At 44.6% G+C, this 23,663-nt stretch overlaps 1 protein-coding gene across 2 annotated transcripts in view; it reads right to left on the bottom strand.

The window, feature by feature from the left end:
* Positions 1-23,663, bottom strand: part of DPP6 (dipeptidyl peptidase like 6) — an 831,643-nt gene that overhangs the window by 268,506 nt on the left and 539,474 nt on the right. The gene's annotated exons all lie outside the window — the stretch shown is intronic.

Here is a 23,663-nt window from a genome sequence, read left to right as displayed (position 1 = left end):
TTAAAAAATTTTTTTTAATGTTTTATTTATTTTTGAGAGAGAAATAGAGAGGGCGTGGGCAGGGGAGGGTCAGAGAGAAAGGGAGACACAGAATCCGAAACAGGCTCCAGGCTCTGAGCTGTCAGCACAGAGCCCGACGCGGGGCTCGAACCCACAAACTGTGAGATCATGACCTGAGCCGAAGTTGGATGCTTAACCGACTGAGCCACCCAGGTGCCCCATGATTTTCCATCCTTTCCAATAAAACTTACTAAAGCTAAAAATTTCCCCCTATGGATAGTGTTAGCTATATCTCACAAATTTTGATATGCTGAGATACATTATTATTCAGCTGAAATTATTTCTAATTTTCCCTATAATATCTGCTTGGCCCAATGATTATTCACAAACCTGTTATTTAATTTGCAAGTATGTAAAGTTATTCTGGCCCTTTTATGTTTTATAGATTTTTAATATAAATTCACTGGATCAAAGAATACTCTGTACATGATTTCAGTCTTTTAAAACTCATTTAGACATTTTTGTGGTCCATAATATGGTCTATTCTGGTAAATGTCCCGTATGCATATTTAATGAAGTTATGGATATGGCTGCATTTGGTCTAACGTGTGTGTGCGTGTGTGTGTATATGTGTGAGGTGTGTGTGTGGATGTGGGTGGGTGTGCATGTGTGTGTAGGTGTGTGTGTACGTGAGTGTGTGGGGTGGGTGAGGTTTATTTCTACTTGTTTTCTCCACTTCTTACTTCCCTCTTATTTCTGGCTTTCATTTTATTGTTGGCTACTTTCCAGGACTCTAATTTCCCTATTTTAGCTGTATTTCTTCGCAATTATTTAGTGCTTCTCCTAGGGATTAGAATACTCAACTTTTCAGAGTCTACAATGAGTTAATAATGTACCAGCTCTCATGAAATACAGAAATTTGTCAGGTTTTCAGCCCACATCCAGCCCCATGCTGTTATAATTGTTATGTGTGTCTCATCAAGATATTTTACATATCCCACAAGATGCCATAATTACTGTTTGTAACAGTACCTCATTTATAAAGAGAATAAGAAGATAAAGTCAAAAAGAAAACAGACGTCTGTTGCATTTACCCATTATTTGCCATTTCTGATGCTTTTCAGATTTGATCAAGGACCCAAGTTTCCATGAGGCACCATGTTCCTGCCTCTTGACAGCTTCCTTTGGGTGTCTGTGTGTATGGACCTGCCGGCAACCAATGCCTTGAACTTGCCTTTACCTGAAAATGTCTTTCATTGACTTTCACTTTTGAGGAATATTGTCTCTCAATATAGATTTCTAGGTTGATGGTTTTTTCTTTTTGAAATTTCGTGCCATTTCCTTCTGGTCACTGTGGTTTCTTTCTTTCTTTTTTGTTAAAAAATTTTAAAATATTTATTTATTTTTGAGAGAGAGAGTGTGAGCAGGGGAAGGGCAGAGAGAGAGGGAGACACAGAATCCGAAACAGGCTCCAGGCTCTGAGCTGTCAACACAGAGCCCAACACGAGGCTCGAACACATGAACTGCGTGATCATGACCCGAGCTGAAGTGGGATGCTTAACTGACTGAGCCACCCAGGTGTCCCTGGTCACCGTGGTTTCTAATGAGAAGTTGGCTCTTAATTGTTCTTTCCCTGCACGCTGTTTCTATGCATTTTCCTTTTGCCGTTTTCAAGACTGATTTCTTGTTTTTGGTTTCTAACAGCCCAGCTATGACGCCGTTTTGATTGGGCTTCTTTGTGTTCACTCTGTTTGGTGTTTGCTGAGCACCTTGTGTCTGCAAACGTATCTTTGTCATATCTTTAGACTTAATTTGCCAAATATTTTTTCGATTTGTTTATCCCTCTCCCCTCCTGGTGTTCCAACTGCATACATATTGCGAACCTTGATAGTATCTAACAGTCTCTGATGCTCGGTTCTTTTTTTTAAAAAAAAATTGTTTATTCACTTTTGAGAGAGAGAAAGAGAGAGAACAAGCAGGGAGGGGCAGAGAGAGGGAGACACAGAATCCGAAACAGGCTCCAGGCTCTGAGCTGGCAGTCAGCACAGAGCCCGACGCGGGGCTCGAACCCACGAACCATGAGATCATGACCTGAGCTGAAGTCGGATGCTTAACCGACTGAGCCACCCTGGCGCCCTGAATTTTTACATTTCAGAATCTGTGTTCTTATGTTTAGGATTTTCTACTTTGTTCTTCTTACTGTTTCTACTCTTCTGTGGAGATTTCTCATTTCCCTGCTGAGATTTTCATTCACTGAAAACACACTCATGTTCCTTCCTTGCAAGTAATGGTAAGATACGCTTTTAAGATCTTTGTCCCCTCAGTTCCAAAATCCGTTCCATTTTGGAGTCAGACTCAATTAATTTTCTTTTACGCTGAACGTGTGTTCCTTTTTTGGGTGGGGAGGTTCTTTGTAAGTAAGGTAATTTTGTGCTATATCCTAGACATGACGGTTATCAGTTTCTGGACGTTCTGGATTGTGTTAATATTCTCTAATAAGTGTGGCTTCCTATGCAACGCCAGGTAATTTTCTTTGCTGGGTGCGGACCGCCAATTTTGGGCAGCGGCTTTCCACTCAGTTCCGGTATGTTACCTGCGGCCGAAAGTGCTCTGATGTCCTTCCCCGCGTGTGTGGCTGACGGGCCAGGGACAGCCCTGCGCTGCTGGTTCGGTGTTACTCCTCTCTGTTCTACCTCGTCTCGCTACCCCTCTTCTCGTTTTTCAGTTTGACACTTAGCTTATTAATTTCAGCCTTTCTACTCTTCTTATATACAATCACAACGGGTGCCGTAAATCTCCTTAATTATGTCTTTATCTGAATCCACTACTTTTAATGGGTAGTTTTCTCATCAGTGCTCTGTTCACGCATTTTTAGTCTCTGTCACGCTTTCTTCTTCAACCTAGGAGTTACTTCGAATTTCTAATTTGCAAATGTATGCAAAACAGTCTCCTTCATCTTTTTATTACTGACTTGTAATGTGCTACATGTGTTAGAAAAACTTGTACTATCAGTTCTTTGAAATTTGTGGAGTCTGGTTTATAGCCTGATGCGTGCTTCATTTTTGTGGAAGATTTCTTGAGAGAATGGACATTCCCTAATTGTAAGATGCAGGGTGCGCTATACGGTCTTTGATTTAACCACGCTGGTTGTACCATTCACTAAATTGCCTCATTCTTAGCTCATTTTTCGCATGCTTCACTTTTTCTTAAAAAAACACTATATTGAAATATTCTAGTATGATGATGGACTAATTAACTTTCTCCTGTTCATCCTCTAGATTTTGTTTTATACATCTTGTAACTATTTTCTTGGATGAGTCCAAGCTTCGAATTTTCTTATCTTCTTGGTGATTTGCAAGGTCTATTTTTAACTGTATTTTCTGTCCCTCATAATGCTTTTAAAGATCATTTCTGTTTTGCAGAACAGGCGTTAAGAATAGTATGTACCTTATATCGCGTGTGTGAAGATTCGTGGAGATCATGTATGTAAGACTGGAGATGAACCCGAAATGGCACCTGGTCCAGGGCAGGCTCTCGGGGCTGTGTCAGCTGCTACTCTCGTCTCCGTAGAAGGTTTGGAATCGTCTCTGCCTCCTTTTTGTCTCTCGTCAACATTCCATCCCTCGCCTGAGCTTCCCCCTTTGAGGGCCTCTTGAATCATCTCATTCTCTTGGCTCGCAGTGCTCCGCCCCGGGTCTGCCCACCGCCACCTTCACCGTGGACGCCTCCATGCTTGGTGCACACCGCGACAGCTTCTGTTTCTTTTTTTTCCTGGGTCCTTTGGCAGAGACTGCTTTGGCCAACTCCTTACCCTGACATTCAAGGTCCTTCACATTCGGGCCTGGGTTTCTCTTCCCATTTTAATTTGCCGTCACCCCCCATCAAGTGTCCCGACCCAGGTTGTGCCTTCGGTGCCTCCGTGATGCCTAAGGCCATGGCCCAGCCTGCAGTGGCCCCTCCCGCTCCCGCCAGGGGAGATCGGTGTGGTCTTACCACCAAGGCCTCTCCCCTGCAAAGTTCGCCATGCCTCCGCCGGGCGGCATCTACCCTCCTCTGCGAGGCCCTGCGCCCCACTCCTGCTTTATGCTCATTATTGGCTGTTACAACGCTATCTCCTCCACGAGAGGGCGGGACGCATGGGCACAGGCCACGCCTTCGGGATTTTCTAACACCCAGCATGGTGACTGAGAGGAAACGGTGCTACAAACGCGCAATGCAATCACCAAACTAACACCATCACGTGTCTGATTCACCAAATGGGCAGCCTGGATGCGACTCCGTAGGCAGACCCGCTGTGCGAGGGGGGCTGCTCTGGGCCAAAGGCAGGTCAGAGGAAGCGGGGGGTGGGTATGGTGGCTTCGCAAATTCTACCTTTTGTGCCTCGAGAGAGCTGTGATAGCTCTTTTCTCCCCATCACTGCAATGCAGTAAGATGCCCAGAGGGGAATGTGAAGTGCATTTGGATGCTCTGAGGATAGAAAGGCGAGGCTGGAAAGCCAGGCTCACTGGTGATTGTGAGAAACACAGAGAGTGAGGTTGTTAGGAAAAGATCTCCCAAAGAAAATCTTGCATCGCGTCACCCTCTGCTGCTTATTTTTCATGTCAGGTATCTGGCACTCAGCACGTCAAATATATCATTAATTTAATTGTTCTGGGTCACTTCGGTAATCCTTCAAAGCTAAATAATTAAAGAAAGACAGAAACTGCACTGGTAGCCAACACAGGGAAGATGACTGCTTTTCATTCTATTCTTTTCTCCAAATTGTGATAGAAAAATATACTGCAGTGGAACACATTGTTTTTCTCGCTCTTCCAAAAATAAGATGAAATTCCAGTCGTTTCCTGTGAGTATCGTGTTATCAGCTGGCTTCATCTGTTGCTTATTTTTGCCTGACACAGTAATGTATGTCTTAGAAACCTTCCAAAGGTCTTTCCCATGATGAAAAAACGTTTAAACGTATAGCATTTTGTGGTACTAGAGATTTCTTTGCCATCGAGATACATAGTTCCCATTGCCAAGTATGACTTGTACCTGCTGGTTGGTTTTTTTTAAAAAAATATTTATTTATTTTTGAGACAGAGAGAGAGAGTGTGCGTGGGAGAGGGGCAGAGAGACAAGGAGACACAGAATCTGAAGCAGGCTTCAGGCTCTGAGCTGCCAGCACAGAGCCCGACATGGGGCCTGAACTCACGAACTGCAAGATCATGACGTGAGCTGAAGTCAGATGCTCTACCAACTGAGCTCCCCAGGTGCCCCTGGTTGGTCTCGATTATATAAAATGATTGATGATTGATTATGTCCTTGATTATATAAATACCACAAAGAGTTGTTTCAGAGGAATAGATGTTAATTTGAGAAACAAACAGTGCACAGGATAAATGGAGTAGCTCTGGCTTTTCTTGAATTTATTCTTTTAATGTTAAGTAACTGCTGATAGAAACAGCGTTCTATCCTACTTATTGCTTATTTTATTTTCTTCTCAGATACACACTACTTGTATTCGTGTATGCTGACAACACACCGCATACAGCATGTTTCTGAAAAAAGCCAACATCCAGGTGGTGGCCATGAAATACAAAAACTGATCTGAAATCCCTGGCTTCCACACTGTAGTCTAGAAATAATACCATTTCTCACTAAACAGAATCAGTACGCACCAGGAATCTGCTATGTTCCCGGACTTAAGGACAGTTACAATTACTATTGGCAATCAGACGGTAATTATTGTGGGTTGGCTATAGTCAAGTTCCACATTAACCACAGCATTGTACTCGAAGACAGGATCCCAAGCAAATAAGTAATTCTATTAGTGTTATGAGAAACTAAGAGTCTAAATAAAAGAAAAAACAGACCCACGGTTAAAATCATTACGTTCAGTTAAAAGCTAAAAACCCTGTAAAGTTAGATGTGTATCAGAAATATCAACAGGAACACCTGTTTGCTTATTTTTTGAAAGGATTTGTTTGCTAGTTTTGTCCACAGGCAGTGTCCAAATGTGTGATTATACCTTAGATTTGGGTTTCTAGGTTTGGGTTTCTGGGTACCATTCTCAGTAAAAAGAACAAGTGATCTCTGAAGACATGGGCATTTCTTAATCTGAGGCACAGAAAGTACCATATGAACCTGGAATATCTTATTGGCCAGGAATAAAGGAAGTATTCGGTGACCGACGGGGACACAGACTTAAGGCCACGGTAGACGGCAAAATGACCCTAATTCTTCACTCCCTCCCGCCCACGACCTTTGTGTCTAGCTTGGCCAGGCCCTTCCTCTTGAACGTGGGCTCAGATGCATGACCTAAACTGGTCACGGGAATATGAGCAAGCAGGCACCTGAGAAGCACTGGTATGTTTGACTCGCCCCCTCCTGGCTTCTGCCGTGGCCGTGAAACGAACGTGTCTACCCTGTCTTTTGGCCCTAGAGCAGAAACAGATGTGGAGCGCAGCTGAACTGCCCAGTCACCTGAGAAGACGCCTTTCCAGATCGGCCGGCAGCCAGCTGGTTGTCCGGCCCCGAGAGCAAATCAGCCAGCGGATAAGCAGAGTTGCCTAACCAACCACCAGCTGACAACCAGCTGTGTTGAAAGATAAATGTTTATTCTGTGTGTCACTTGAGGGTATGTCGTTGTTTGTCACACAACACTCTCGTGGCATGAGACAATCAGTGGGAAGGCTCTCAGGTCCCAAGCTGGTAAAATCTAACCATCAGAAGAACAATACCATAATTGCTTAAAACACAGCAAATGTATAAAACAACTCAGGAATCCACAATGGAACTCCCAAGAGAGAAAAACAACTCATTTTCCACAGGTGCAGGTAACTACAGCATCAAGTCCTTACTCTGAAACTGGTAATTAAAAATGTCTATGATACCCAAAGCTATCCACACATTTAATGCAATCCCTATCAAAATACCATCAGTATTTTTCGCAGAGCTACAAAAGATAATCCTGAAATTTGCACAGAATCACAAAAGACCCCTGAATAGACAAAGCAATCTTGAAAAAGCAAAGCAAAGCTGGGAGGCAGCACGATTCTGGACTTCAAACTGCATTACGATTCTGGACTTCAAGTTGTATTACAGAGTTGTAATCATTAAGACAGTATGGTACTGGCACAAAAACAGGCACTTAGATCAATGGAACAGAATAGAAAACCCAGAAATGAACCCACAGCTATATGGTCAATCTTCGACCAAGCAGGAAAGAATATCCAATGGAAACAAGACAATCTCTGTAACAAATGGTGTTGGGAAAACTCAACGGTGACATGCAGTAGAATGAACCTGGACCACTTTCTCACACCATGCACAAAAATAAACTCAAAATGGATGAAAAACCTAAATGTGAGCAAGGAAAGAATTAAAATCCTAGAGGAGAACACAGTCAGTAACCTCTTTGACCTTGGCCATATCAGCTTCTTACTGGACACATCTCCAGAGGCAAGGGAAACAAAAGCAAAGATGAACTACTGGGACCTCATCAAAATAAAAAGCTTCTGCACAGCGAAGGAAACAACCAATAAAACTAAAAGGCAACCGACTGAATGGGAGAAGATATTTGCAAATGACATATCTGATAAAGGGTTAATATCCAAAATACATAAGAACTTATACAACTCAACACCCAAATATCAAATAATCCAGTTAAAAAATGGACAGAAGATGCCAAAGAGACATCCAGATGACCAACAGACACATGAAAAGATGCTCAACATCACTCATCATCAGGGAAATACAAATCAAAACCACACTGAGATACCACCTCACACATCACAGAATGGCTAAAATCAACAACACAGGAAACAAGTGTTGGCAAGGATGTGCACTGTTGGTGGGAATGCAAATTGGTGCAGCCACTCTCGAAAACTATATGGAGATGCCTCAAAAAGTTAAAAACAGAACTACCCTATAATCCAGCGACTGCACTACTATGTATTTATCCAAAGGATACAAAAATACTGATTTGAAGGGATACACGGACCCTGATGTGTATAGCAGCTCTATCAACAATAGGCAAAGTATGGAAAGAGCCCAAATATCCATCAACTGATGAATGGACATAAAAGATGTGGTATATACATACAATGGAATACTACTTGGTGATCAAAAAAGAATGGAATCTTGCCATTTGCAACAACATGGATGGAGCTAGAGAGTATAATGCTAGGCAAAATAAGTCAGTCAAAGACAAATGCCATATGATTTCACTCATGTGGAATTTAAGAAACAAAGCAAATGAACATGGGGGAAAGAGAGACAAACAAGGAAACAGGCTCGTAACTCTAGAGAAGACACTACTGGTTACTAGAGGGGAGGGGGTTGGGGACGGGCTAGATGGGGGATGGGCACTGAGGAGGCACTTGTTGGGATGAGCACTGGGTGTCGTATGTAAATGATGAATCACTGAATTCTACTCCTGAAACCAATAATTGCACTGTATGTTAGCTAGCTGGAATTTAAATACAAATTTGGAGCGGGAAAATATGAATAATCAAGGATTCACCCTGCTTTTCCAGTAGTTCAGGGGGATGACACATAGCCTGTCTGTGAGGGGGAGGCTCTCCTTTCAGAAGACTGCCAGCTCATGAATGTGGGGGCGATGATGAACTTAGGAAGTCACCATTTGTAGCTGCTGCTGAAACACCCGATTCAGGTAAGGATCGTCCATGCATGCTAAACTCATTCCGAGATAGCTGATGGGGTACTTTCCTGGTGCCAAAGTGCCACCTCAGAGAACACACGCCAGTCTTGAGGGGAAAACGCATGTTTCTTTTTTTGTTTTTTAAGTGTGTTTATTTATTTTGAGAGTGAGAGAGAAAGAGAGCGTCCGCATGAGCAGGGGAGGGCAAGAGAGAGGGAGAGAGAGAATCCCAAGCAGGATCCATACTGTCAGCACACAGCCTGATGCGGGGCTTGATCTCACAAACTGTGAGATCGTGACCTGCGCTGAAATCAAGAGTCAGATGCTTGGGGCACCTGAGTGGCTCAGTAGGTTGAGCATCTGATTTTGGCTCAGGTTCTGATCTCATGGTTCATAAGTTCGAGCCCCATGCCAGGCTCCTGCATGCTCAGGCACTGAGAATGCAGAGCCTGCTTCAGGTCCTCTGTCTCTCTCTCTACCCCTCCCCACTCTCAAAAATAAACATTAAAAACTAAGGGGAAAAAAAGAGTCAAAGGCTTAACCAACGGAGCCACCCAGCAACTCAGAAAATACCTGTTAATAGCGGAGGAACGTGGGGGCCCCAACTTCACCCACGAATCTGTCTTTGAGTCCTATTTTACCAGTGGGACAATGAGACGCTGGAGATGAATGTGTTAAATCACTGCGCGAGAGAACAGACTAAATCCAGGATGTGGAAGATTCCACAACACAACTGGCCTAATATAGGAAATAATTCAGAGCTGTTCTACATTGGCAGAAACTTAAGAGACACATCAAACATAATTATGATCCTTAATTTGATCTGAGCAGAGAGAAAAGAGCCACGGAAGATATTTTGAGACTGAAGGAGGAAATTTGAATATGGCCCAGGAATTCAATGGTATTAGAAAGTTACAACCATGGGGCGCCTGGGTGGCTTAGTCGGTTAAGCGTCCGACTTTCGCTTAGGTCATGATCTCGCGGTTCGTGGGTTCGAGCCCCGCGTCGGGCTCTGTGCTGACTGCCAGCTCAGAGCCTGGAGCCTGCTTCAGTCTGTGACTCCCTCTCTCTCTGACCCTCCGCTGCTCACGCTGTTTCTCTCTCTCTCCTAGAAATAAATAAAAATAAAAATAAAAAAAAAAAAAAAGAAAGTTACAACCATGTTTTTTGGAGACAACGAGGTTGTTGTGGGATATAAGGAGGGTGTACTTATGGAGACACATGTTTAGTATTCAAGTATGAAAGAAAATGATGCAGTTTATTTTTAAATATTTTCAGCAATGAAAACTGACGGAAGACACAAAAAAGGTACAAGTGTTAAGATTAGGTGGTGCTTCCCTCCTACACTGTTGGTGGGAATGCAAACTGGTGCAGCCCCTCTGGAAAACAGGGTGGAGGTTCCTCAAAAAATTAACACTAGAACTCCCCTATGGCCCAGCAATAGCACTGCTAGGAATTTACCCAAGGGACACAGGAGTGCTGATGCAGAGGGGCACATGTACCCCAATGTTCATAGCAGCACTCTCAACAGCCAAAACATGGAAAGAGCCTAAGTGTCCATCAACAGATGAAAGGATCAAGAAGATGTGGTTTATCTACACGATGGAATACTACATGGCAATGAGAAAGAATGAAATCTGGCCACGTGTAGCAACATGGATGGACCTTGAGGGTGTTATGCTGAGTGAAATAAGTCAGGCAGAGAAGGACAGGTACCATATGTTTGCACGTATAGGAGGATTAGGAGGAACTTAGCGGAGGACCATGGGGGAGAAGAAGGGGGAACATAGTTGGGGAGAGGGAGAGAGGCAAACCATGAGAGACTCTTGAATACTGAGAACAAACTGAGAGCTGATGGGGGTGGGGGGGAGATGGGCATGGAGGAGGGCACTTGTGGGGATGAGCACTGGGTGTTATATGGAAACCAACTTGACAATAAACTATTTGTAAAAAAAAGATTAGGTGGTGCTTCCACGAGTTCTTGCTGTGTTATCCTTTCCACTTTTCTGTACGTTTAAAATGTTTCATAACAAGGAAGGAGGAAATAAAACAACACAGCCCTAATTTCTAGGAACACACAGTCCAGTGGGGTGGCCGTAAGAACTGTGGCCCACATTTCAGTGGATGGAGTGGCTTTCAGGCAGAAGTCCCACATGAGCAGAGAGCAGCCCGGTGTGCAGGGAGAGCACAGAGTACAGATGCCAGGACAGAAGGTTTGACGTGTAGCTCCTTCACGTAACACGCATTGAGGTGGGGACACTCTGCTGGTTTCCTGGGCAGAGCCTCACAGGCTCTGCAAGCAGAAGCTAGTATGTGTGTTTCTGCCCATAAGAGCCAAAGAATTCCAAAAAAAGTTAAAAAATGAAAGTTTTGTACAGCGAAACCTTGGCTTGCGAGCGTAATTCATTCCGGAAACATGCTTGTAATCCAAAGCACTTGTATATCGAAGCAAATGTCAAGAACCATTGGCTCAATTTTGATCACATAACGTCCAGCATCACGTATGACTCGTAGCGCAAGGCATTGCTCGTTTATCACGTTAAAACTTATTGGAAATGTGTGCTCATCTTCTGGAACACTCACAGGATGAGTTACTCACAGTCCAAGGTTTTACTGTAGTCTGTTGTTGCTGTTTTCTTTTTTCTAGCTGATATCACAAAAATCGTGAGCTGGGTTGTCTAGGGCTGAAATGGGTGGAAAGATGGAAGAATGTGGGTTATTAAATTCTGTGGGCTTGAAGGTATGAGAAAGTGACATCACAGTATCTACTTTTACAACTTGGGTAATTACAGAGACAAGTACTTTCAAACAAATATTGACCTCAGCCTGGAAATTACTTGCAAAGTAGCTACAATTCAAAGATGATGTTGAGTGGATTTGAATTCCACTAGTTTGCCTTGTAAAATCTGTGAGTGCCCAATTTTATCTTTGATTAATGGATGGCCCAGATAATTTTTAAAATCTTTAAAATTTCCATTCTTCTGATGGGGACCAATTTTTATGGGATTCAACAGAGTCATGCTTAGACTTTTCAACAGCTTATTATACTGAAGCTCCGCTCAAAAACAACAAAGCACTTCTTTCTGTATTTAACATTGACAACAATAGCTTTTGTGGGTAAGGGGGAAAAAACAATTTATCTGTACAATTAGGCTTTTTTTTTTTTTGTTTGCAATTTATATTTTATTCACCTGAATCTATCATGAAGGAAAATATACAGGTAAGAAGGCTTTACAAGAAAAGGGTTTAGGTGGGTACAGAATAAGGAAAGATTAGCTAAGCAGTCCTATGCTAATTACACATTTTTAAGGATATTTATGATTCATTTTATAAAAACAGAAGACTCCTTGAAGAGTTTTTTTTAAGTTTATTTATTTTTGAGGGAGGGAGAGAGAGAGAGAGAGAGAACTCGAGAGAGAGAGAGAGAGACAGCTGGGGAGGGGCAGAGGAAGAGAGAGAACCCCAACCAGGCTCCATACTGTCAGCACAGAGCCTGATGTGGGGTTCAAATGCAGGAACCTGGAGATCATGACCTGAGCCAAAACCAAGAGTCAGACACTTAATCAACTGAGCCCCACAGGTGCCCCTCCTTGAAGGGTTTTAAAGTGATTATAATATAATGGTTCTAGGGGCACCTGGGTGGCTCAGTCGGTAAGCATCCAACTTTGGCTCAGGTCTTGATCTCCCAGTTTGTGGGTTCGAACCCCGTGCTGGGCTCTGTGCTGACAGCTCAGGACCTGGAACCTGCTTCAGATTCTGTGTCTCCCTCTCTCTCCGCCCCTCCTCTGCTTGTACTCTGTCTCTCTCAAAAGTAAATAAACATTAAAAAATTTCAAAAATAATGGTTCTATTATTCAGTAAACTTCTCTTAGAGCAAATCAATCACAAGTATTATCGATAGTGTCAAAAAAAATCTGCAAACACTCTGAAAGGGCAAAAAAGCCCACTTTCAGTAGAATATTAGGCATTGTGTAGCGAAGCCTCCTGGGCTGTTTGCCTCTTTAGATGTTTACTCCTATTGTAAGTCCTTGAGCTATTTTATGGCTGTAAGCTGTAGAGAGCTGACGGCAACTCGAAGGTTCTTTCCAGAATCAAGTAAGTTCTGCCTGGAGGAGATGCAGTGGGTCCCTCTCCCCGCCCCACTTTCCTAGAAAGAGCCAACTTTTGCAGCAACTCACCCCAGCCTTTCTGATTGCCTACCTGTGTGTCTGCCTTTAGCTTTTCTCTTTAGAGCGCACCACTTCTTTCCTTAATCCCTGAGTTAAATCAAATCTCTGACACATGTCTATGTTACATTAACATAAAACCATGAGCCTCATGATTTCGACCTTTAAAAAATTCTTCTTTGATTAAAGTTCAGCACGTGCAAGAAAGATATGAACGAAATTTCACAGGCGGGCTGTGAAAACAATCACCGAACTGCGTAAAAAGTGATTCTGGCTACCAGTCTGTCTAGAAATGAAGCAACTTAGAAGAGTACGCATGCTGTGTTTCAGGCCACCAAATTGTATCACCGTCAGTTATTTTTCAAAAGTCCTGAGCCATTAGCAGATTCTCAGATGCGGTGGTCAGTGAAAGGTGTTACTTATGTCATTCCCGTGCCAGCCATAGCCTTTAGCAAATCAGTAGCTCGAAAGAGCCACAGCACATAAAATCTGCGGGCTATGATTTTAATCAAGACGTTGAGAGCTGAGTCAGTGTTCAATGACATACATACTTCATCAACATGGGTTCTAGGCCTTAGCGGTTTCCCAGTATGAATACAGAAGACAGGTTTGTGGAAAACCTGACTGTCGGCCGGCATCACGTTAAGGCAGCAGACTCCTGCAGAAAGTAAACTCAGGTCCATCTTGTTCCCTCTAATGATCATTATGGAACCAATTAGCAAACAGAAGTACCGAGAGGTCTAACTCAAACGATCACCTTACTTTATCTGTGCTTCCATGAGAAAAACCACCTTCTGCTGACAACAACTAATGGGTGGGCCAACACACCGAAACTTGACAGGAACGTTCCTTCAAGAAAAACTCCGATGAGAAGTGCCGGCGGTCATCTGTAGATCGTTGGGAAAGCGCAGTCTAGGAATCTGGGACTGGCTTCTGTTCCAGGCTCTGTCACAGACTGGATATGACAGGGTGTGCTGTGAAACTTACAAAGCCGTGTCCCTACAGGGCTGGAGCGGGCCGTCTGCCTCTCCTTTTTCACACCTGCTAGCAGGGATGCTTTCTGATGGCTGGAGCTAGAGCAGCCATCTTGGACTCTTAGGTAAACTTGCAGATGAAACACAAAAGCAAATTAGAGCAGAGGACCTACCTCCTGACTTCTATGTGAAAGAGAAATGAGTCTGACAACCTTTCTGTCTTGCTTAAACCAGTATTATTTCCATTTTTCTCTTGCTCAGAGGTGAATCTAATCCAAATAAAGAGATACGATCATATTCTTACTCTGGATCTGGAGTTAAGAGAATCAGGTTCAATCCTGCTGCTGGGTTCTGCCGCATCAGGTTCCTTTATCGCTCATCTTTCATTTTCCATAATAAACCACCTCATTTTTCCACAAGGATAACTGGGAAGGTCAACTGAGCCCAGACATAAGTGGGAAGAGAAAGAAGATGGGGACACTCAGGTCTCTGCTAAGGAGAGTCCGTGTGGCTTTCTACCAAACATGCACCTGATATTTTATTCGTGAAGGAAAGAAATGTTATGAACCCTATTCCAGAACTTTGGGTGTGGTCTGTGAATAGCTCAAGTCCACACAGCTCTCATCTTTCCGACTTAACAGCAAACAAAATAATCCAAGATCCAAGCAGCAGGTGGGCTGATATTACAGGAGTGGAGAAAAGCATTACAGGAAACAATTCCATTCGTTGGGGTGGAAGAAAAGAAGTACTTGTGCTCTCCCAGGAAAAGTAGGCAGGTGTCCTGTGAATGAGGCCTTCACTCCTTCAGATGAGCTCGTTTCCATCTGTCAGGCTCATCACATGATGGGCACTGGTGCTTTCAGAGAAGGTCCAACATATGTAACAAACGTGAGAGGTCAAAGGCAGGTCTCTCCCTGAGGAGTGTGGCTGCCTGGGTCATCTGCTCGGGCAGGACGCGAAGCCTCCCGTGACGGCTCTGGGGACTGTCCTTGCCAAGGGGAACGGCTCAGCACAGCACTCGCACCCACCCAGGCTGTCCCTCCAGGGAAGAGGCCTCGGAAGTCTACCTGATGGCATCATTATTATAAATGCACCTCTGTCTTCTGACTCTGGCTCTGACCCTGGGGGCCCTTCTGGGATAAGAAGAGAAAGGCCAGCCAATCGGACAGCCAGAACCCATCACTGTGAAAGCCGTGGTACATACACCTGGGTGCTGACTGTGTTCCCAGAGCAGGTGCGGCACGGTCACACGCTGGCCACATGGATGTAGCAGTTACGGGCAAGGAGGTCCCTGCTTCTATTCCACGGTGCAGTGAGGACACATCTCTTACGGTAGCTCTTTAATCTGAAGTATTAAATTTTCCCACCATTCCCACTGCGTGAACTTAGGTTATTTGACTCTTCTCTACCTCAATATTCCCGTCTGACAGCAATAGGGACGTGAAGGGTACCTTGCTTATATGACATTAGGACAATGTCTGGTTCAATATTGAGTAATCCTGAGTATTAAGTATTAAGCACTAGGATACTATTCGAAGGAAACAACCAGCCTCTGGGTAAAGGACTTTTACGAAAAGTCACAGGACTTGGAAGGAATGGTTTACAGGTGGAATCTGATAAAACTGTAACCTGAAGACCAAGGATTGCTATAGTCCTTCCATTTCATATATTCCTAGAATAACTGTGTAATTTATCATCTAACTAGAACAGTTGAAAGTACACAGGGCTGCTTTAATAATCAGGGCAAGTGATATAACCTGAATAGCCCAACCCTGCTCCATTCCCAAATTTAGCACAGTCCACGTACTGTAGCTAATAAATAAGGCTAGCACGGGTAGAAACAAATTTCCATATTTACTGTACTTAGTTTTTAAAACTAAAAATCTTGGGGCGCCTAGGTGGCTCAGTCGGTTAAGCAACCAACTTCGGCTCAGGTCATGATCTTGCAGTTCGTTAAGTTCGAGCCCCACGCTGGGCTCTGCGCTGACAGCTCAGAGCCTGGAACCTGCTTCAGATTCTGTGTCTCCCTCTCTCTGCCCCTCCCATGCTCATGCTCTCTCTCAAAATAAGTAAACATCAAAATTAAAAATCTTGACTTAATTTCATGGATATGTTTCTCTCTACTGTACCTGAAACAAGAGAATAGCTAAACCTGAACTGTTAGGACTATAAATCTGACAATTACATTCCACGTACACCGTTGGTAAAGATCGTAATTTAAGAAGCAGCAAATCAAGTCTTCCAAACACATTGATCTGCACCGTGATTTAACAGACCCACACAATAAGGCTCAGCTAATCTCTCAGTTATGCTACCGCCGTCCCCTACAAAATTCAGTGCGTGGTGCTTCACGTCTCCCGTGGTGAGATTCTGCCTTCCCCAGTGAAGTAGCATTCAGTAGTGCTGATTAAGGTCATCACTGCAGCTCATTTATTAGAGAAGCCTTCCTCAGTAGCAGAGGTATAGGCTAAATGATGTTGAAAATTGTAACTTGTGGTGGAATATGTGTTTACTCTATTAGGGGATGGATTTTTAAAGTGCCTAAGTTCTATCACTTTCCTTTCCCCCTTGTTTTACCTGTGTGCTTTTGCTTTCAGCTCCTGCAGTGGCTGTGATGTCTGTGTGTCACTGTCGTACGTTACCCAGGAATGCTACGATGACCAGAACCAGCAGGGTCGCCTGGACAGGCTTCCTTCCCTCCTCCCCACACCGTGGAGTTGCCAAGTACTACTTCCTCCCCCCAGAAACAACGTTCTATGTTATTCATTCTATAAAACAGAATCATGGCCACAGATCAACATTAGCAACTCTCCTGTGAGTGTGCACACGCACACGTACACACCTACCTGACTAGGGCCAAAGAATCTGATTTTATGAACAACCGACTAATCTTCCAAACCCTGTCCTGCACTCGCTTATTCACTTCATCCACTAACTCACTACTTTCAAGGCACCTTCTGTGCTGGACACCGCAGGAGTTGGGAAATCTCTTACCTGTGCTCTGCCCTCCCCCAGTGGGGTGTGGACATGCCTCCCGAGGACTCAAGGAAGCACTCTACAGTGTATGTTGGGGTTGGGACATGACTAAGTCCCTTCTCCCTAAATGGACCCACACTATTATTCTCACTGAGGTCACCAGCGAGCTATTGGCTGTGCGGGTGCCTCCCACTCGATCGGCACTGGGGGAGGGGCTAAGGCAAACGAGATCACCTTGGTCCAAACTCAGCACTTGCTCTACGAGCTCACAGTTCATGTTTTCCCTTCCATGACGCCTTTCTCATGTGTCATCCTCCCTTAAAAGGAAAGAGTGTGTTATCTTATGTTCTGATGTGTCTTCATCCAGCCAACCTGTAATAAATATCTCAAAAGGAAAGAAATTAAAATCATGATGGGGCTCCTGGGTGGCTCAGTTGTTTAAGTGTCCAACGTCAGCTCAGGTCATGATCTCATGGTTTGTGAGCTCAAGCTCTGCGTCGGGCTCTGTGCTGACAGCTCAGACCCTGAAGCTGCTTCTGATTCTGTGTCTCCCTCTCTCTCTGTTCCTCCCCTACTTGCGCTCTGTCTCTGTCTCTCTCTCTCTCTCACACACAAAAATAAACATTAAAAATTTTTAAAAATTGTGATAGAGAAGACATTGGGTGTGAGTGAAACTGGACAATCAGTTGTTTCACTTTGGTGCCATGGGACAGCCAAAGACGTACGGCCACACCCAAAACACCAAAGCACTAAAATAAACGACACCAAAGGGACATCACAGCCCCGTTTCCCATCAGCAATGTCACCAGTGACTCTCCAGACAGAAGAGCACATTTTGCACAGCTGACAATCCAATTTCTGCTTCTGTTTCTACTCTACTCTGTGATCCACTTAACACGATGTGCAAATCAGCATTTCCATTTCATTTTTAGTTTTGTATTTCATGCAGCTTACGTTTCTCACAATGCTCCCGGTCTTGATCATTGCTCCCTATGTTGAATCAAAGTGCGGGATCTTTGCAAGTGATCAAACAAGGTTTCTTCCCCAGGGAGGCACCAGGCTCTATTCCTTCTGCCAGGACTCTGCCCCAGCGCCCAGCACTCAGGCAGTAATGCGACTTGACACATGAGTCACATTTCTCTGGACCCATGTCTTTGGCACGCACCTCCTAGGAGACCATCAATGCCTCCCTGGCTCTCTGCCCTGACTCATCTTTCTTCTTTGAGCAGCACGCAGTGCTCTCTGCACCTTTCCAGGGTGAGAGGCACACTCTCTCGTCCACGCTCCCGGTTACACACACCCTGGAATGTTCCTGTGTTCCCGTCTGACATGACGGCCAGTCAGCACTTTGTGCAGGTGTTGAGGAAGTAGTTTCAGCTGGGGAGAGCAAGACACCACTTTATAAGAAACCACAGACACATGAAACGATGCTCAGCATCCCTCATCATCACGGAAATACAAATCGAAATCACACTGACATACCACCTCACACCAGTCAGAGTGGCTAAAATGAGCAAATCAAGGGACTCTAGATGCTGGTGAGGATGTGGAGAAATGGGCACCCTCCTACACTGTTGGTGGGAATGTAAACTGGGGCAGCCCCTCTGGAAAACAGTGTAGAGGTTCCTCAAAAAATTAACAATACAACTCCACTATTACTCAGCAATAGCACTGCTAGGAATTTACCCAAGGGATACAGGAGTGCTGATGCGTAGGCGCACATGGACCCCAATGTTCACAGCAGCACTCTCTACAATAGCTAATACATGGAAAGAGCCTAAGTGTCCATCTACTGATGAATGGATCAAGAAGTTGTGGTTTTTCTATATTATGGAATACTACATGGCATTGAGAAACAATGAAATCTGGCCATGTGTAGCAACATGGATGGACCTTGAGGGTGTTATGCTGAGCGAAACGAGTCAGGCAGAGAAGGACAAATATCATATGTTTGCACGTATAGGAGGATTAGGAGGAACCTAACAGAGGCCCACGGGGGACGATAAGTGGAAAGAATAGTTAAGGAGAGGGAGGGAGGCAAACCACGAGAGACTCTTAAATACTGAGAACAAACTAAAGGCTGATGGGGGTTGAGGAGAGGGGAAGCGGGTGATGGGCACGGAGGAGGGCACTTGTGGGGATGAGCACTGGGTGTTATATGGAAACCAACTTGACAATAAACTATAAAAAAAAGAAGAAACCACAGTATAGAGTGGCCTCATGGAGTAAAATTAAAACAGGTATCACTTTGGGGCGCCTGGGTGGCTTAGTCGGTTAAGCGTCCGACTTTCGCTTGGGTCATGATCTCGCGGTTCGTGGGTTCGAGCCCCGCGTCGGGCTCTGTGCTGACAGCCAGCTCGGAGCCTGGAGCCTGTTTCAGCCTGTGACTCCCTCTCTCTCTGACCCTCCCCTGCTCACGCTGTCTCTCTCTCTCTCCTAAAATAAATAAAACATTAAAAGCAAAAACCTCTGGACACACAGAGCTTTTAAAAAATAAATAAATAAATAAAAAATAAAACAGGTATCACTACAGAGGTAGGAAAACATACAACCTCCCACCCCAAGACTCCGTCCCAAGTTCACTGGAATGTTAGCAGGCCCAAGCCAGACAGGAAAGAAAACGGAGGCGTCAGTAGGCCTGGTGTGTGTCACGGACCAAACCCGGTTACATCACTGGGCAGTGACAATGGTGCGGGCGGTGCGGGAGGTCCGCTCTGCGGGGCGTGCTCGCTGGCTTCCCGTGTTCAGCTTGTTTTTTCCCCATAAAGAAACTCAAATGCAGAAAGAATAACTGCCTATTCATGGAATAAAACTGGACTCCCCGGCCACGACACTGCATTGGTCACCACCTCCTGGTGATTATGACAGCAGAACACAGAAAGCAGGACAACCCAGGGACTCTCCAGCGAGGAAACAGAACAGACCTTCTTTTCCAATCAGGCAGGCTTCCAGGAGGTGGTGGCCAACCCCTCGAGGGGCCACCCAGGGTCCCAGGAAGTAAATTTTATGTCAGACCCTTCTAAAAAGACTTCAAACAGGATCATTTCTGTAGCAGCTTTCGCACAATGAGGTAAAAGACAAAGGGGAAACTCTTATTTGACTTGGAGAGAACTGTGTGCGATTTGTTCTTTAGACATTAAACGGTTTTTTTTTTTTTTCTTTAGGCTTCGTTTCCTGGGTGGTGGTGCCAAATGGCATGGAAACAACATTGTCTCTTTGGGTCATCCATTGTTAGGAGTCATTTCTGGAAGTCTTAAGACTTTCTGAGACACGTATGATGATTCCTCAAAATATTAACTGCTGAATTACCACATGGTCTTGCATTTCCTCTTCTGGGCATGGACCCAGGAGAAGTAACAACAGGCACTCGAACATATTTGTACACTTATGTTCGCTGCTGCACAGCCAAAAAATGGAAGCAACCCAAGTTTCTATGGAAAGATGAACGATCAACAAAATGTCACACAGACACAGACACACACACACATACACGGTGAAATACTGTTCAGCTTGAAAAAGGAAGGGCATTTTTTAAAATGTGTATTTAGGTTTGAGAGAGTGAGAGAGTTCACGTGAGCTGGGGAGGGGCAGAGAGAGAGGGAGACGGAAAATCTGAAGCCGGCTCCATGCTGACAGCACAGAGCCTAACGTAGGGCTTGAACTCATGAACAGTGAGATCGTGACCTGAGCTGAAGTTGGGCGCTCAACCGACTGGGCACCCAGGTGCCTCGAAAGGAAGGACATTTTGACACAGGCTACAATGCGGATGTACCGTGAGGGCATTATGGGAAGTGAAATAACCCAGAAACAAAAGGAAAAATACCACGTGATTCCAATTACATGAGGTCCCTGGAGTAGTCAGACTCATAGAGATAGAAGGGGGGGGGGCGGCAGACGGAGGGGGGGAGTTAGTGTTTCATGGGGACAGAGTTTCAGTTTTGCGAATGCAGAAGTTCTGGAGATGGATGGTGGAAATGGCTGTATAACAGTGTGAATGTGCCTAAGGCCACTGTAGTGTGTACTTAGAAATGGCTAAAATGGTACATTTTATATTATGCATATTTTACAACAACTGCAAAAACAGAATCCTTGGGACAGAAAAATAGGTGTGAAGCAGAGTACGCGAAAAAGAGAGAGGGTCTGAAAACACGTATATCTGTATAATTGACTTCTGTTTCCCTCCATTCAGACCCAAGTTTATGACTTTGGAAATCATTAGAAAAAAAAAAAGAAAGAAAACTCAGCATGAAAAAAATTATGCTCATTTAAGAAAGATCTGTGGATTCAGGGGCACCTGCGTGGCTCAGTCAGTTGAGCATCGGACTTCGGTTCAGGTCATGATCTCCTGGTTTGTGAGTTTGAGCCCCATGTCAGGCTCTGTGCTGACAGCTTGGAGCCTGGAGCCTACTTCAGATTCTGTGTCCCTCTGTCTCTCTGCCCCTCCCCCACTCGTGCTCTGTCTCTCAAAAATAATAAATGTTAAAAAATAAAAAAAAATAAAAAAAAAAGAAAGATCTGTGGATTCAGGTAACTATTCATTTCATCTGTACACCACCTCTCTCCAGCCTGCTTTCTGGGTCACGGTGCCCAGGCTGGTCACCTGCTCCGCGATGACTGCAGGGTACAGACAGGGAGGAAACCATGCCTACACAGAGCTACGCGGGTGTGTTGCCAAGCCAGGCCCAGGTACCACAGAGAGTCTGTGCTGGAATCAGTGCAGGGCTTTGGGTTGTATGAAATTCCTCCCTCCGTCTCCTGGCTCCGCGTGGGCATGGGGAGATCAGTGCCAGTGGGAAGGCACGCTCAAGTCCTCGTTCACTCCCAGAGCTCCTGGCCGCTGTCATCTGATGCTTCCTCAGGAAGGGAAGCAGGCTCAGAATTCCATTCACCTGAAATCTTCCTTACTTTCAACATTTGTCCGACATCACACCGATAAAACGTTAATTGAACTCATTAGAAAACCAGAAAAAAACCCAAAGCTCAACTCTTTACTTCCAAGAGGGACGTTTGGGGCAATTAACCTACTTCTTAAATAATTTTTTAAAGTTTACTTCTTTATTTTTAAGTGACATCAGACGGTGTGAGCTGGAGAGGGGCAGACAGAGAGCAAGAGAGAGAACCCTAATCCACTGTCAGCGCAGAGCCCCATACAAGGCTCAAACCCACGACCCTGGCATCATGACCTGGGCTGAAATCAAAAGTTGGATGTTTAACAGACTGAGCCATCCGGGCGCCCTGAAATTAACCTATTTTATGGGGCTCCGGGAGAGCTCCCTCCTGCCCCACCGGACCGGCCAGACAGGGCAGTGATGACTCTCACACTGTGGTTCTAGAGTGGATTCCTCTGGGCATGAATCACGAATCATTAACAACGAGCAGGAGTGTGACATAAACAAAAGTTCAACAGCACAGAAGAGAAGACAGAAAATCATTCTATTGAAGGTACAAATGGCTCCAGAGGAAACAAAGAACTTCTGTAATTGAATGGATTAGGACCTTCAGGCTCTAAGAGAAGGAAGAAAATAGTGAATGAAATAGTGGGGGAGGGGCGTCAACATCTGCATCGGGTTGGAAAGATGCTCTCAAATGTTTCTAATACGTACTGCATTTCTGTCTTCGCTGCTGAGATAGAGTCACCTCTAAACTGCGAAACAGATAACCGATGTCCCTATTCCCACAGGTAATGAAATCAGTGAACCTCACGGCTGTGCGTCTCAGAGGGTGTGGCTGTTTCTGTCCCCATGAAATGTATCCATTAAGAGACAAGACTGTTCAGCCAACAGTCTGTAACCACAGAGCATCCAGTACAAAGTTACTCCTTGGTAGGCACATGTCATTGTAAAAGACGGTCTCACTCTCTTCCCATCACATGCACTTCCTGTTTAGTGATGTGTAATTTGAGATTCTGGCTGTAGCGCAGCGATTGGGCCTGAAGGTCTGATGGCGATAGCGTTCGGTCTGGAGAAAGAACCATCCATCGTCTCCACAAATGGGAATAGCTCACTGCACTGTAACGAGGAGCAAACTCTTGTTTTTAGGTTGTGAACTGTCTTTCCTTCACCTGCGAGCAGGGAACTTCACATTCAAACATTCCACTTTAGTAATGTGGCTGAAAGCTACCAAGCGTGTAGGGAAAATTACCATTAGAAATATCAGTGATTCCATCATGAAAAATAATATAACCTCCTTTAAAGTACTTTCTGTGCCTCCACGCATCAGCACTCCTGTATCCCTTGGGTAAATTCCTAGCAGTGCTATTGCTGGGTCATAGGGGAGTTCTAGTGTTAATTTTTTGAGGAAACTCCATACTGTTTTGTTCATAGTAGCACTTTCTTTTTTTTTTTTTTAATTTTTTTTTATGTTTTATTTATTTCTAGGAGAGAGAGACAGCGTGATCAGGGGAGGGTCAGAGAGAGAGGGAGTCACAGACCGAAAGAGGCTCCATGCTCTGAGCTGGCAGTCAGCACAGAGCCCGACGCGGGGCTCGAACCCACGAACCGCGAGATCATGACCTAAGCGAAAGTCGGACGCTTAACCGACTAAGCCACCCAGGCGCCCCCATAGTAGCACTTTCAACAATAGTCGGATCATGGAAAGAGCCTAAATGTCCATCAACTGACGAATGGATCAAGAAGATGTGGTTTATCTATACGATGGAATCCTACGTGGCAATGAGAAAGAATGAAATCTGGCCTGTGTAGCAACATGGATGGACCTTGAGGGTGTTATGCTAAGTGAAATAAGTCAGGCAGAGAAGGACAAATACCATATGTTTTCACTCATATATGAAATAGGAGAAACTTAACAGAGGCCCATGGGGGAAGAGAAGAAGGGGAAAAAAGGTTAAGGAGACAGAGGGAGGCAAACGATGAGACTTCTAAATACTGAGAACAAACTGAGGGCTGA

The sequence above is a fragment of the Hyaena hyaena genome, unplaced genomic scaffold (assembly GCF_003009895.1).
Source record: "Hyaena hyaena isolate Hyena2069 unplaced genomic scaffold, ASM300989v1 scaffold_50, whole genome shotgun sequence".
Classification (NCBI taxonomy): domain Eukaryota; kingdom Metazoa; phylum Chordata; class Mammalia; order Carnivora; family Hyaenidae; genus Hyaena; species Hyaena hyaena.
The sequence above is the reverse complement of the archived record's forward strand: the minus strand, read 5'-3'. Positions and strand labels throughout refer to the sequence as shown.